The sequence below is a fragment of the Pan troglodytes genome, chromosome 5 (genome assembly GCF_028858775.2).
Source record: "Pan troglodytes isolate AG18354 chromosome 5, NHGRI_mPanTro3-v2.0_pri, whole genome shotgun sequence".
NCBI lineage: Eukaryota > Metazoa > Chordata > Mammalia > Primates > Hominidae > Pan > Pan troglodytes.
In genome coordinates this window covers 130,734,073-130,751,143 of record NC_072403.2, presented here as the reverse complement: position 1 = coordinate 130,751,143, position 17,071 = coordinate 130,734,073, and the positions used below count along the sequence as shown (strand labels likewise).

The window sequence follows — 17,071 nt, the reverse complement described above, 5'->3', positions numbered from 1 at the left end:
AGATGCAAGTTCTCCCCAAAGTGATCTGTAGAATCACTGCATTTAAAAAAAAATTTGTTTTTGAGACAGAGTCTCACTTTGTTGCCCAAGTTAGAGTGCAGAGGCCCGATCATGGCTCACTGCAGCCTTGAACTCCTGGGCTCAAGCCACTCACCCACCCCTGAGTAGCTGGGACTTACAGGGACGCACCACTATGCCTGGCTATTTTTTAAATTTTATTTTCTGTAGAGGTGGGGTCTTGCTATGTTGCCCAGGCTGGTCTCAAATTCTTGGGCTCAAATGTTCCACTTGCCTCGGCCTTTCAGAGCATTGATTACAGGCATGAGCCACCATGCCCAGCCCACTGCAATTCTAATCAAAATCCCAAACACCACCTGTTCCCCAAAAACCTATTGAAATTAACAAAAAAAAAATCCCAACAAGCTTTTTTGTAGAAATCGGCAGGCTGGTTTTAAAGTTTATATAGAAAAGCACAGAATAGCCAAAGTGACTTTGAAACAGAACAAATTTGGAGGACTTACTTTGTTTTAAGATTTGCTATAAAGCTGTAATTATCAAAACATTGTGACATTGGATAGACTCTTCAATGGAAGAGAATAAAGGTCCAGAAATAGACCCACAGATAATGTCAATTGATTTTCAAGAACGATGTCAAATAATTCAACAGAGAAAGGATAGTTTTTTTTTAATTGTGCCAGAACACTTGAATATCCATATGTTTTCCCACCTACAAAGACCTATACCCAAATGGTTTATAGCAGCTTTGTTCATATTCACCCAAAATTATATAAACAACCCAGAAGTTTATCAACTGATAAATGGATAGGTAAATCTTGATGGACCCATACCATGGAATACTACTAGCAATATAAAGGAACAAACTGCTGATACACACATGAATCAGCAACATGGATGAATCTTAAAAGCCTTATGTGAAGTGAAAGATGACAGGTACAAAAGGCTATATAGTTTGTTATTCCATTTATATGAAATGCTACAAAAGGCTAAACTGTAAGGAGAAAAATCAGAAATTTCTGCTAGGGGGTTAGAGGAAGAGAATGACTATAGAAGGGCATTTTTTTAAAAGATGACTTTTACTATATGTAAATTATGCCACATAACCGTTAATTTTAAAAATATAAAAATGCATATATTTTATTTGTAGATTCAACAGACATGAATTCACTCTGCCCAGTTGCTATTGAAGTTTCCAAACACTTACTCTTCCCATACTCATCTCTTCCCTGCTTGGTAACAGTGTATGAGTGGCAAGTTCACAGCTGAAGCTTGGGGTCAGGACAGTATACCTACATTTGGAAGGTTATATAAAGTAATAATAGTGCCTGGGGAGGCGATACCATTTATGATCAGTAAAATCCTTTTTTAATTGGAGTGACATCTTCCAAAGGAAATAATTTGAAGGATATATCTTTAGATTGGATTTTTTTTTTTTTTTGTCTGTTGGAAAGGAGAAGACATAAAGCTGTAAAGCTAGAAGGTGAGAGATTTGAACTTTAATTATTTTGCTACTCATATTTATAGTCAAGTTTTCATTATTTCTTTTTTAAACCATCTGTCAAACATGTAATATATAGTTATGCACCACATAACATTTTTGTCAGTGATGGACCACATATATGATGGTGGTCTCATAAGATTAGAATACCTTATTTTTACTGTGTTTAGGTATGTTTAGATGCACAAATACATGCCTTTGTGTTACAGTTGCCTATGGTATTCAGTACAGTAACATGCTGTGTAGGCTTGTAGCCTCGGAGCAATAGGCTATACCATATAGCCTAGGTGTATAGTAGGCTGTACTCTCCAGGTTTGTCTAAGTACACTCTATGATGCTTGCAACAGAACAGATCGCCTTATGATGCATTTCTCAGAACATAGCCTCTTGTTAAGCAACCTATGACTGTATATTGAAAGGAGTTTTGCCTGAGAAGTACTTTGAGTATTTTGACTTAATGTAGTTTTCTCAAGAGCTGCTTTTTTAGATCACCGCACTGTGGTAGGCATTGTTATTGTGGTATTACTGTGCAAAAATTTGTATTATTATAGTTTCAAGATAAGGTTCTTTCCTTGTTTCTGTTTTGTCTTAGCCACTATCTAGAATTTAATACCTCCTTGAACTATGACATGGATCACAACCAGTATTTTAGCCTTGCAATTTCTTTGCATTTACGTAAGAATTTTTACTTTTCTGAGCATTTTAACACATAGATTTCATTTAAAGATTACTATAATTATTTAATGCATTAAAGGAATTACAGGATCTTTGTTCTCCTCTAGTTATTATCGTAAAACTAGCATTCTATTTTGTTCCTCACCCCACATAACTAATTTCTGGGTTCATAAAGACATTTGTACAATTTTATTATCATGCATTTTAAAAGATATTTAGTTCCTAAATATTACATAACCATGTAATTATGATAACTCTATTCAGTGGTTTGTACCTTTTATTTCTCCTTCTTGAAAAGGTTTCTTTTTTCTTGATCAATTTAGTGAAGACATTTTCTAATTACCTTATAATAACAGAGCTTGGGTTCCTATGGTCTCCTCTGATCTTACTGAACAGTTCATTTCTAGCCTATTCCCAGGGATGACAGGACCACCATGTGCTCACTGGCATCTACTAGTAGCTGCTTTTGATTTGAAATGAAATGTTTCTAATACATGCTGGCCTGAAAATTTCAACCAGACTTCACATTTCTCACATGGTTCAATAATTTAGGCTGGGTACAGTGGCTCATGCCTGTAATCCCAGCACTTTGAGAGGCTGAGAGAGGAGGATCCCTTGAGCCCAGGAGTTCAAGACCAGACTGAGCAAGATGGCAAGACCCCCATCTCGATACAAAAAACAAAAAAACAGCCAAGTACAGTGGTGTGCGCCTGTAGTCCCAGCTACTCAAGAGGCTGAGGAGGCCCTTGAACCCAGGAGGTCAAGGCTGCAATGAGCTGTGATCACGCCACTGCATTCCAGGCTGGGCAACAAAGTGACATCTCTTTAAAAAGAATTAAAATTTTATTTAAAAACAGAGCAGTCATACGACATGGATTTGAGTCTCTTCTGTCTTGGATTATTAGGTTCTGTGTTTTCCATACAGAGAATGTGGCCTGAAACAAGAACCCCCAGGAGGAGCAGATGCTTCCAGTAGATCAAACACTACTTTAAACTGCCACCATTGCCACTCAGGACAACAAATACCAACAATAACAACAGTGAATATCCCTTCGTTTAAAGCAAAGCAAAATTCAATTGTTGATATTTTTGTTAAAAATAATTCAGTTAAAGAGCTTTGGGGTCGGAGAGACCTAGAATAAATTCCAGCCACTGTTACTACTTTTTTAATATTGTGGGTGATAACTGTCATCTCTGATACAAAAATAACACCCTTCTTACAGGGATATTCTCAAATAGAGTTCATGTATGTCAACTTAGGCCTGGGTCAGAAGATACTTATGACTCTTCAAAATTATTTTATTTCATATGTATATAAAGGTGTTTATAGGATTCTCTGTATTTCTGAATGCATTTACATCTCCAAAATAGTTTCAGAAATATTACATCAACACCATTACCAATAATCACAAAAAACTAATATTCAAGCTCTCTTTGCAGTCCTTTATTATGCTTAGATATACCACTGAGGTTATATGTTGTTAAAGTGCATGTTCAAAAGTAGTTTGAATGCTTTTCTTTGTGTAGTTATATTATTTATTCAATATACAGTTAAGAAGTTGTCTTTGAAACTTCTGTTTTCATTCACTTATAACATTTGCTGTTTTTACCTTTTTTATTTAATTGTATTTTCCAAATTTGTAAAATATAGCTTGTTTTAACAAAGTCAAACCTATATAAAAAGACATGCAAAAGAAATCACATTCGTATCCCTACCCTTTCCATTCTGTTTTCTTCCATCCCTGATAGATATTCATTAGTTTCTGATTTGTCCTTCCTATGTTTCTTTTTTTGGAAAAATAAGCAAAACCCATGGGGATAGGTATGTGTGCCTGTTTATGCATCTCCCCTCTTTCTTATCCAAAAGATAGCAAACTGCATATACTCCTTGGCACTGCTTCAGTGGTATCCCATAGACGATTATATGTAGTATTCTTATTATCATCGTGTTTTAGAAATTCTGCAGTTTTGGTTTGTATCCCCTTTCTCCCAAGAGTTGCTTAGCGAGTTTTTAGTCTCTAAGTAGAAGGACCACTTTTTGATGTGAATAATTTCTAGTTTTATCCCATTGTGGTCAGAGAATGTTGTTTGTGTTGTTTCTTTAAGGAACTTCGTGAGGTTTTTATCTTTGCAGCCTAATATAAGGTCAATTTAATACTGGCCCTTTTATGCTTCAGGAATTATATTCTGTATAATGAGAATATAATGTATATATATTATACACACACACACATACACAAACTGTACCTTATAAATGATGTTATTTAGGTCTTCTATATCCTTACTTACCTTTTGTTTGTTTGATGCATTTTAGACCAAGAGTGGTGTGTTAAAGTCTCTTATTACTGGGTTTTTGTTTGTTTCTCTTTGCATCTCTTGTAGTTTCTGCTTTATGAAGGTAGTTGTTGTGGCCTTTAACATTTGTACTTCCTTGTCTTAAATGCTTTGTGGCCTGAATTTTACCTTGCCTATATCAGGATCACAACTCTGGATTTCATAATATTTATATTTGTCTGATATATCCTTGCTCATTTCTTTATGTTTAGCCTTTTGATTTCAATCTGTTCTTTTGTATGCAGCGTAGAATTGGGCTTAGCTTTATGAACAATCGAAAAATCTTTTTCTTTTAATGTGTTAGGTAACCACACTTACATTTATTGGTATAATCAATATGCTTGGTGTCAACGGTTTTTTTTTTTAAAACTTACTGTGTTTATTTTTCTGTGCATTTAGGAAGGTTTGCTTTTTTTTTTTTTGGAAACAAAGTCTCGCTCTATCACCCAGGCTGGAGTGCAGTGGCACCATCTCAGCTCACTGCAACCTGCTCCTCCCAGGTTCAAGCAGTTCTCCTGTCTCAGCCTCCTGAAGCTGGGACTACAGACACACGCTACCATGCCTGGCTACTTTTTTGTGTTTTAGTAGAGATGGGGTTTCACCATGTTGCACAGGCTGGTCTCAAACTCCTGAGCTCAGGCAATCTGCCTGCCTCAGCCTCCCAAAGTGCTAGGATTACAGGAGTGAGCCACTGCGCCTGGCTGCATTTTTATTATAGGTTAGGGGTTGGCAAACTTTTTCTGTGGAGATTAGGATAGCAAGTATTTTAGACTTTGTGGGCCAAACTGTTGAAACTACTCATCTCTGCTGATGTAGACAGTATAACTGTATCAATATGTCTGTGATGTAAACAAGAGAAGCCATAATATGTAAACAGATGGGAGTGGCTGTGTTCCAATAAATTTTTATTTATTGTAACAGATTGTGGGCTGCATTTGGACTGTAGTTTGACAACCCCTATTCTAGGGCTTACGTTTTATAATACCTTTTATAATGCCTTCAGCCCCATTTCTCCTCACTTGGGAACTTTAAATAATATCATATGACTCCAGTCTATTAGCCATGTAGTAATCAGTGAGCCTATTTTACTTTCCCCTTTCTCCCTTCTTCTCTTCACTTAAATAAATAGTTGTATTATTTGTACTTTGTCAGAACAAATAGCATTTACTTACTATTCTTCCACTTTTATGCTTTCTTTTGCTTTGGTCTATCTAAAATGAAGTGCTTCACCATCGGTCTTTTTGGGAGGGCCAGGGCATCATCATCATCTCTTGGTTGAATGAAGCCCATCCTCTAGCAGATGCCTTAGGAGGGGCTCCTGATTATTGTCTTGAATTTTTCCATGTTTCAAATCATTTTTCATAGCATTGACACTTGAAAAATGAAAGATAGCTTGGCTGGATATAAAGACCTTGGCTTACACTTTCTTTCCTAAAGTCTTGCTTTCTATGTTGCTATTGACAAATCTGATGCCATTCTGATATCACTTGCTCTAAAGGTGATTTAGTTTTTTTGCCTGAAGTCCCAGAGGGTTTTTTCCTTTATCTTTAAAGTATAATGTTTTTACTAGACTATGTCTCAGTTGATTATTCCTGGTCAGTTTTTGTAGATATCAGTGAGCCTTTGACATGTATTCTTTTATCCCTGGAAATTTTTATTGAATGATTGTTTGACACTGTAGTTCACTTATTTGTTTTGTTTTTATTTTTCAGAAGCTGTAATTATTTATTTGTTAGAATTTTTCCTAGGCTCTGCAGCAACCATTTTTTTTTTCTTAAACTTCTTAGCTCATCTGTATTTTGTTTTATTCTCTTGGCTATTTTTATTCCTCTCCTTAGCACCCTTTATTATATTTTCAGTCCTGTCGGTCCTTTCTTAGATACCTTAGATTCAAATGTTAATTTCTTTTTTTTTTTTTTTTTTTGAAGATTCATGGGGCACATGAGCATGTTTGTTACATGGGTATATTACATAATGGTAGGGCCCATCGCCCAAATAGTGAACACAGTCCCCAGGAGGTAGTTTTTCAACCCTTGTCCATGTCCTTTGCTCCCCAGTTTTGGAGTCCTCAGTGTTTGTTGTTTCCATCTTTATGAACATGTCTACCCGTTGTTTAGCTCCCACTTAAAAGTGAGAACATGCAGTGTTCGATTCTCTGTTTCTGCCTTAATTAGATGTTCATTTCTGAGAGTATTTCCTCTTCCTCCCTTTACATCCATTTCTTTCTTCAGTTTTATCATCTCTGGATATACATCTTCTGCTTTTTGGTGCTTTTATATTGTGAATTTTTGAATTTCTGATGTGGAATGGTTTTTCCTATTTGCAAATGTTTGCTTAAGGATATTCAAGTCAGGGCACTGTGTTACAGATTTCCTTTGCTTTGTGGGGTTTTTTTGGGGCAGGATAGGGAGATGAGGGTTTTATCAACGGAAGTATTTTTATTCTTGTAGTAGTTTTATGGAGCTGCATGTTATTTCCATTCATTTTAAAATGTCATGTTTTTCTGAATCATTATTAGTAGGTATTCTATTAAGGTGATGGTGAGGTTGGATGGTATACTAATTTTTACTTCAGAGGAATCTCAGTTAAGTGCATTTTACTTAATAGTGTTTTCCATAAGGGGATGGTTGATTTGTCTGTTTTGTGGTTCTTATTTGTTTCTATAGGATGTTTAATATCCACTGCTTGCCTCCTTCTTCACCTGATCACCAAGACTCCAGGCGACTCTTGCCCTTTGCCGGTCTCCTCTATCTACTCCGGGATCCTTCCCATGACTGCCAGCTGTGGTCCCCGGAACTTTCAGGCCCCTCTGTCTATTCTCCAGTAGTCAATGACTTTGATTCACAAGGTCTGAAACCTGTTCTCAATATTTCCCCACTCTACATGGGATTCTCTCCTCCTCCTGGCATTTTATCTGTGTTCTCCAGCATGAGGCCCCCATTACTTTCTCCTCCTTTCACTTAGTCTCCACTGATCTTTCCACTCCAGTAAGGGCTCTAGAGTTAGCTTTGCTGGTTTCTGGTGTTTATTTCTCTATTTATATATAAACTGAAGTTTGTAGTATTCTTCCACTTTCTTTGTTAGTTTTTAGTTTGATGAGTTTTGTTTTATGGGTTTATTTGCTTGCTTTGTTTATCTGTAAGGTCTTTGGAGGATATGTTGAAGTATGGCTATAAGTAGCTGCCATTATCATATGGGAACCTAGAAATCAACATTTCATTTTTTAAAGTTATTCTTTCTTATATTGTTTAACTCTTAAATGTTGACTTTTACTGTATATTTTATATATTTTTAATATATTACTCATGTTATTTCTGAACCACATATAGGAAAAGTAATTGGAGAAGTGGTTGTCTACAATTATTTTGAAGAGCTCAAATGTAGAAATGGAATTAGATTTGTTCATATCCTTTAGAATCAATGGCTGGAAGGTTCAGGGAAGCATATTTAAAATTAGTACAAGGAAGATTTATTAATGGTTAGCGCTGCCTAGAGATCAGGTAGGTTGCCTCTAGGGTTATAGAGGCCTTCAGGTTTAGACTAGAAAAAATTTCTATAAAAAATTCAGTTATCCAGTGAGTAAATAGATAACCTTTAAGGTTAACCTTTGCCACCTATGACAGGCTGCAGATCATGAGCTGGCCTACAAATTCAGCTGTAGGATGGTTTATTGTAGACTATGTACATAAAATATGGTTTTATATTTTATTACAAAATATTGAACATCCTGTGCTAGACATGGAAAAAGTTCAGGAAACATCAAGAGCTCTCCCCCTTCTCCAGTGGAATTGAAAAAATAAAGTAAAAAACGACCAACAAAAAAATTTTTTTAAAAGAGCTCCCCGCTTTTTTAGTGACTGCAAAAATACACTGGGCATAGACAGAATTACTGTAATAATTGAGGGCAGAGAGTCCAGAGCTAGTCTGGGCTATATGGCGGTTCCAGCTTCACAACTTACTAGCTGAGCACATTACTGAACTCTCCGTAACTACTGTTCTACTGTAACATAATTTGGGGGAAAGGGAGTTTATTTAAAGTAGATGTATATATATTAGCAGCTGTATTATCTCATTGCCACCACAGCATCAGAAGTTTATTCATCTTCAAACCTATTCTCTTCATTATTATGACTCAGATACTTTCTGTTGCTGATTTTTTTTGTGTGTGTTTGCGGGTCTTTTAGGCTTATTCAGCTGTTCTTAGTAGATGAGTTCTCCTTCCTGTCTCCGTTTCAAATGCCCTCTAGAGAGACCCAGTTAAATACAGTCATCCATATTTAAAGATTTATGCAAGAGCAGCTCTAGACTCCTGGCTAGTTTATTGATTGGCTGCTCTTGGGTCAGGTGCCAATCACTGCTGTGGGCAGCTGTTCCTGTATGGCTGTTTACACAGAAGGAATTGTGGGGTTATGTGCTTGGGGTACATTCCAGTGTTTGGCCTGTCCAGAACTGTAATGAAGACAAAGAATCACTTAAGAAATATACTAAAGAACAGGTGATAAAACAAGAGTCTGTTTGTCAGCGCTGGGAAACAATTGTTTAGACAGACAGAACAGTCTGGACAATCAGTGTGTATAGGAGGTAACTCTTCATGAGAAAAGTCTTGAGTTCAGCGGGTTTCAAAGAGACAGGCAAAAAGGATGGCAAGGGTTTAAAGACAGTACTTAGTCTTCTGTACATATTGAGATGAAGACTCTAGTTCAGGCTCTGTAATAGTTTTTACAGTTTCTGCCAAGATCATAGCTGTCACCAAATACGTGATCTGTTTTCTTCCATTTAAATTGTCCTTTTAATTTTTTTTTGTATTTTTTAACTTTGCTTTTGACATAATATCACTTACAGAAAGGTACAAGAATAGTACATGTTGGCTTTTTTGGGGTTGTGTGTACCCCTAGTTACAATTGTATATCTATCATCTGTTTGGTAGTGGGAACCAGTGAAAACACTCTAAAAGTTCCACGTTAACTCATGTGTTCATTTTTCATAACACTCACTCTGTCTCACTCTACAATTTAAGAATAAGTTGGATGAGCCTCCACAGTAGTTCATCCAACTTTTTTGGCTACCAGTTTTCAGAATCTTAAGTTCATTACCCCTAATTAGAGGCCAGTTAATCTTCCTGATGCAAAGTGTACAGTTAACTGCCAAATGCAAAACTCTTGAGAAAATGTCTCTAGAGACTTATAGCATGCCGTGAAGTTAATTAATAGCAGATAAGAGGGTTAAGTGTGCAAAGGGAACACTTTAATTATGAATTCTACCAAAATAAAGTACTCTGAATCTATTAAGAAAAACCTTATCTACTTCTCCACCTACAATAGGAATCCTTCACTGAGTCATCATCATCTAGATAATCTGGGGCCCTGCCTCTCTAACCACTTCAGGTTTTCCTTTGAGACATTTGGTACCTTGCCACATCATTTTCAGAAACTCTTGAATATGTCTGCTTTTGCTTTCTTTCTCTTTTTCTCTTTCTCGTGTCTCAAGTGACTAAAGTTTGGCTGATTTGTGAAGCAGTTTTGATTTGAATTATCATTTCCCTTTAATGCAAACCACCGGATCAGAATATCTGACTGGTCTCCAAGGCTACAGGAAATTTCTCATATATATATGTGTGTGTGTGTGTGTGTGTGTGTGTGTGTGTGTGTGTGTGTTTTGTTTTTTTTGTTTTGTTTTGTTTTTTTGAGACAGAGTTTCACTCTTGTTGAGTGCAGTGGCGCAATCTTGGCTCACTGCAACCTCCACCTCCCGGGTTCAAGCGAGTCTCCTGTCTCAGCCTTCTGAGTAGCTGGGATTACAGGCATGCGTCACCACACCCGGCTAATTTTGTATTTTTAGTAGAGACAGGGTTTCGCCATGTTGGTGAGGCTGGTCTCAAACTCCCGACCTCAGGTGATCTGCCTGTCTCAGCCTCCCAAAGTGCTGGGATTACAGGTGTGAGCCACCGCGCCCAGCCAGAGATTTTTTTTTTAATGTGTCACTTGTGTGCACTGCAGAGAGTTAGTTCTTTTTTTGAAAATAAGCACACTTAAGTGTCTCATTTAACTGTGATTTCACAAATTGCTCTTTTAAGTTGAGGTCAAACTTTATGCAGTGTTTTCCCGTGGGTGGCACATACCTTACCTACAAGGGCATATCATAATCCCTACTATTCAGATGCTTAAGCAACTGGGAGAGGCCAATATGATTTCTGCACTGCAAAAGCTTGTTATAGTCAAAATAGAAAAAATGGTAAAACACTTAGGATGCCTAGAGCCTACTAAATGTAACTTATGTCAGTAACCAAAATATAGGTCTTCTTGAATCAATACATGCTTGTGAAGACCAATAACTTTGTTGTTCTTTATGTTACTTAAATCTGGAAACATTTTTAAAGTTTGGGAATTTAATTACTTAAATTTTGTCCTGGCTGCTTAATGAAATAGAAGTAAGATGACACCAGGAAGCAAATGATGCAACGTGAGTTTTTTTTAAAAAAGGGGGCTCGGGAGTGGTGGCTCACACTTGTAATCCCAGCACTTTGGGAGGCTGAGGCAGAGGATCACTTGAGGCTCGTAGTTCAAGACCAACCTGGGCAACATAATGAGACCCCTTTTCTTCAAAAAATTTTAAAAATAGCAAAGCGTGGTGATGCACGACTGTGGTCCCAGATACTCAGAGTCTGAGGCTGGAGGATCACTTGAGCCTAGGAGGTTGAGGCTGCAGCGAGCTATGATTGGACCACTGCACTCCAGCCTGGGCGACAGAGCGAAACTCTGCCTCTGGGGGCAGAAAGGGTGTCAGTATTAAAATTTGCTTTTTTTAAACTGTGCAAATCAGTGCCTGTGCCTAGTGAATGGCAGCACAGTGCCACATGACAGTGTGTAGTCATTTGAATAACTTGATATGATGATGAGCTGTAAGGCTGTGGGATGCTAAATAAATCATAATTTGGGAAAGATAATGTTTCATTATTTTCAAGGTTCTTTTCAAACTTAAGCAGGATAGCATCTCATCAAAAGCAGGGCATCACTAGATTTTTAAATAATCAAGGACATCCTCAATATTTGTTGAAGATACATTTTAGGAGAAAATTTAACATTTCCATGATATATGTAATGTCTACTGAATTATACTCACATGCCTAGATAGGAAGTACAACCTGAAAATTAAAAATGGCAAGATAGGCCGGGCACGGTGTCTCACGCCTGTAATTCCAGCACTTTGTGAGGCAGAGGCGGGTGGATCACAAGGTCAGGAGTTTGAGACCAGCCTAGCCAATATGGCGAAACCCCATCTCTACTAAAAATACAAAAAGTACCTGGGCGTGGTGGCATGTGCCTGTAGTCCCAGCTACTCTGGAGGCTGAGGCAGGAGAATCGCCTGAACCTGGGAGGCGGAGGCTGCAGTGAGCTGAGATCACGCCACTGCACTCCAGCCTAGGCGACAGAGCGAGACTCCGTGTCAAAAAAATAAAAAGGCAAGATAGCACTTGTTTTGCTCAGTAGACGTATCTTTTTGAGCACTAAACAATGTCATGCTTTCTGCTAGCTGCTGGCACCTTAAAGACGAAAAGATAAGGCCTTTGTTCTCAAGACATTCACAACCGTGTAACAAGACAGGCAAGTAAACGTTTATTGTATACTGTGATTCTAACAGCCCTAGAAGGGCCAGGGCACAGATCTAACTTGACTAGTCATCAGTTTTCTAGTGCAAGCCTACTTAATTAGAATCTGTAAAGTGGGACCTGGGAATCTGCATTGTCAAAACCTACTTTGGGTCTTATTGATCTGCCTGGGTTAGGAACCACTGCTATTGTACAGGGTGCTTGCTCAGTACCCAAGCACCCTGTTTGCCTCTGCTTTCCAGGATCTTATGAAGCTGTATCTGTGGTGGTAGTCTTCATAGTCTAGTCTCTGGTTAAGGGGGGGCCAGAGGAGAGAGAGGGAAAGTCCTTCTGTCCAGCCAACCCTACTGGGTGGGCCCTGACCCCTAGGGGGCTGCATGGGCTGTGAAACAGATGAAGTGATCCTTGGAGGTATCCAAATGTGCCACCAGGATGTGAAAAATATAAGTTCAAACCATGTACTTTGAGAGTTCACTGTTCTTTCTAGATTATTTATATGGTCAATACTTTTACCTTTTCCTCTTTCCTATTCCCCTTGCTTGTAAATCCCATTACTGTTCATTATGCCAGTGTAGATGTGAAAAGTAGTTTGTCAACTTTATCAACCTTGTTAAAAAGTTGAGGAGGAGCCAAGCGCAGTGGCTCACTCCTGTAATCCCAGCGTTTTGGGAGGCCAAGGCAGGGGCAGGGATGGGGAGGATTGCTTAAGCCTAGGAGTTCAAGACCAGCCTGGGCAACATAGCGAAACACTGAGTCTACAGAAAGTACAATTATCCAGGCATGGTAGCTCATGCCTGTAGTCTCAGCTACACAGGAGGCTGAGATGGGAGGTTTGCTTGAGCCCAGGAGGTGGAAGCTGCAGTGGGCTGTGACTGCACCACTGTACTCCAGCCTGGGTGACAGAGCAAGACCCTGTCTCAAAAAAAAAAAAAAGGGGGGGAGGAGAGAATATATGTACCTAGCATTTTAAGGTTACCAAATATATATAATGGATTGTGAGAATACCATTAGTATAGTTTTATTTTGCAGTTTTATTGGGTTTTTTTAAAAAAAAAGCTAAACAATTTTTAAAAATCAAGGCCTGTCAATATAGAAATGTCAGACAGTCTACAAAGTAATATGTCAATGTTGCTGCGTGGGCTGTTCTCTGGCCTGATTCCTTTGATGAGAAGACCACTCAAACATTGTTGGGATAGGTTTTGCCGTAGCCAAAGGAACTGGAGCTTGCTGGAGAGATTATGCTACATATGAGCCAGAGTAGGCTAACTGCTATAGCAAACAGTGACTTAACAGAATGAAAGGTTATTTTTTGCTCATGTATGTGAGGGACACTCAGAGAGTCCCATCCTCATAATTTCATTAAACCAAATCACCTCCCAAAGGCCCCACCTCCCAATACCATAACACTGGGTGTTAGGGCTTCAGCATATGAAGTGGAGGGGACACAAACATTCACTCCAGAACAGCTTCTATTCTTTTGTGTGTGTGGAGAAAAGAAAAAAACATAACATAAAAATCTACCATCTACAGTTCAGTAGTATTAAGTCACTCTCTGGACAGGGCATCTCAGAAAGAAAGGCAGCAGCCCCAGTCAGGGGCTTATAGATAAAATTCCCATCTTCCTGGGACAGAGCACCTGGGGGAAGGGGCAGCTGTGGGCACAGCTTCAGCAGGCTTAAACTTTCCTGCCTGCCAGCTCTGAAGAGTGCAGCAGATCTCCCAGCACAGCACTCGAGCTCTGCTAGGACAGAAGGCCTCCTCAAGTGGGTCCCTGACTCCCGTGCCTCCTGACTGGGAGACACCTCCAAGCAGGGGTCGACAGACACCTCATACAGGACAGCTCTGGTTGGCATCTGGCGGGTGCCCCTCTGGGACAAAGCTTCCAGAGGAAGGAACAGGCAGCAATCTTTGCTGTTCTGCAGTCTCTGCTGGTGATACCCAGGCAAACAGGGTCTGGAGTGGACCTCCAGCAAACGCCAGCAGACCTGCAGCAGAGGGGCCTGTTAGAAGGAGAGATAACAAACAGAAAGGAATAGCATCAACATCAACAAAAAGGACGTCCACACAGAAACCCCATCCGAAGGTCACCAACATCAAAGACTGTAGGTAGATAAATCCACAAAGATGAGGAAAAACCAACATAAAAAGGCTGAACATTCCAAAAACCAGAACGCCTCTTCAAATTCTCCTCCACAATTCCTCACCAGCAAGGGAACAAAACTGGATGGAGAATGAGTTTGATGAATTGACAGAAGTAGGCTTCAGAATGTGGGAAATAACAAACTCCTCCGAGCTAAAGGAGCATGTTCTAACCCAGTGCAAGGAAGATAAGAACCTTGAAAAAAGGTTAGAGGTATTGCTAACTAGAATAACCAGTTCAGAGAGGAACATAAATGACCTGATGGAGCTGAAAAACATAGCATAAGAACTTCATGAAGCATACGGAAGTATCAATGGCTGAATTGATCAAGCAGAAGAAAGGATATCAGAGATTGAAGATCAACTTAATGAAATAAAGCGTGAAGTTGAGATTAGAGAAAAAAGAATGAAAAGGAACGAACAAAGTCTCCAAGAAATATGGGACTATATGAAAAGACCAAACCTACGATTGATTGGTGTACCTGAAAGTGACAGGGAGAATGGAACCAAGTTGGAAAACACACTTCAGGATATTATCCAGGAAAACTACCTAGCAGGACAGGCCAACATTCAAATTCAGGAAATACAGAGAATACCACAAAGATACTCCTCGAGAAGAACAACCCTGAAACACATAATTGTCAGATTCACCAAGGTTGAAATGAAGGGAAAAATGTTAAGGGCAGCCAGAGAGAAAGGCTGGGTTACCCACAAAGGGAAACCCATCAGACTAACAGTGGATCTCTCTACAGAAACCCTACAAGCCAGAAGAGAGTGGGGGCCAATATTCAGCATTCTTAAAGAAAAGAATTTTCGGCCGGGCACAGTGGCTCACGCCTCTAATCCCAGCACTTTGGGAGGCTGCGGCGGGCGGATCACAAGGTCAGGAGATCAAGACCATCTTGGCTAACATGGTGAAACCCTGTTTCTAATAAAAATACAAAAAAGTCAGGTGTGGTGGCGGGTGCCTGTAGTCCCAGCTACTCAGGGGGCTGAGGCAGGAGAATCATGAGGTCAGGAGATCAAGACCATCCTAGCTAACATGGTGAAACCCTGTCTCTAATAAAAATACAAAAAAGCCAGGCGTGGTGGCGGGTGCCTGTAGTCTCATCTACTCAGGAGGCTGAGTCAGGAGAATGGCGTGAACCTGGGAGGCGAAGCTTGAAGTGAGCCGAGATCGCTGCCACTGCACTCCCAACCTGGGTGACATGGTGAGACTCCGTCTCCAAAAAAAAAAAAAGGAATTTTCAACCCAAAATTTAACATGTAGGCAAACTAAGCTTCATAACCTAAGGAGAAATAAAATCCTTTATAGACAAGCAAATGCTGAGGGATTTTGTCACCACCAGGCCTGCCTTACAAGAGCTCCTGAAGGAAGCACTACATATGGAAAGGAAAAACCGGTACCAGCCACTGCAAAAACATTTGAAATTGTAAAGACCATCGATGCTATGAAGAAACTGCATCAACTAATGGGCAAAATAACCAGCTAGCATCATAATAACAGGATCAAATTAAATGTAAACAGGCTAAATGTCCCAATTAAAAGACACAGACTGGCAAATTGGATGAAGAGTCAAGATCCATCAGTGTGCTGTATTCAGGAGACCTGTCTCACGTGCAAATACACACATAGGCTCAAAATAAAGGAATGGAGAAATATTTACCAAGCAAATGGAAAGCAAAAAAAAGCAGGGGTTACAATCCTCGTCTCTGACTTTAAACCAACTAAGATCAAAAAAGGCAAAGAAGGGTACTACATAATGGTAAATGGATCAATGCAACAGGAAGACCTAACTATCCTGAATATATATGCACCCAATACAGGAGCACCCAGATTCATAAAGCAAGTTCTTAGAGACCTACAGAAACACTTAGACTCCCACACAATAATAGTGGGAGACTTGAACACCCCACTGTCAATATTAGATCAACGAGACAGAAAATTAACAAGGATATTCAGGACTTGAGCTCAGCTCTGGACCAAGCGGACCTAATAGACATCTACAGAACTCTCCAGCCCAAATGAACAGAATATACATTCTTCTCAGCACCACATAGCACTTATTCTAAAATTGACTACATAATTAATTGGAAGTAAAACACTCCTCAGCAAATGCAAAAGAGTGAAAATCATAACAAACAGTCTCTCAGACCACAGTGCAATCAAATTAGAACTCAGGATTAAGAAACTCATTCAAAACTGCACAACTACATGGAAACTGCTCCTGAATGACTACTGGGTAAATAACGAAATTAAGGCAGAAATAAATAAGTTCTTTGAAACCAATGAGAACAAAGTCACAACGTACCAGAATCTCTGGGACACAGCTAAAGCAGTGTTCAGAGGGAAATTTATAGCACTAAATGCCCACATCAGAAAGTGGGAAAGATCTAAATTCAGCACCCCAACATCACAATTGAAAGAACTAGAGAAGCAATTATGTCACAATTAAAAGAACTAGAGAAGCAAGAGCAAACAAATTCAAAAGCTAGCAGAAGACAAGAAATAACTAAGATCAGAGCAAAACTGAAGGAGGTAGAGACACGAAAAACTCTTCAAAAAATCAATGAATCGAGGAGCTCATTTTTGAAAAGATGAACAAAATAGACTGCTAGCCAGACTAATGAAGAAGAAAAGAGAGAAGAATCACATAGACACAATAAAAAATCATAAAGGGGATATCACCACTGATCCCACAGAAATACATACTACTATCAGAGAATACTATAAATACTTCTGCGGAAACAAACTAGAAAATCTAGAAGAAATGGATAAATGCCTAGACTCATACACCCTC

General features: G+C 39.1%; 1 protein-coding gene across 5 annotated transcripts in view; it reads left to right on the top strand.

Moving 5' to 3' along the window:
- Positions 1-17,071, top strand: part of MCM9 (minichromosome maintenance 9 homologous recombination repair factor) — a 121,510-nt gene that overhangs the window by 81,306 nt on the left and 23,133 nt on the right. The window lies entirely within an intron of this gene.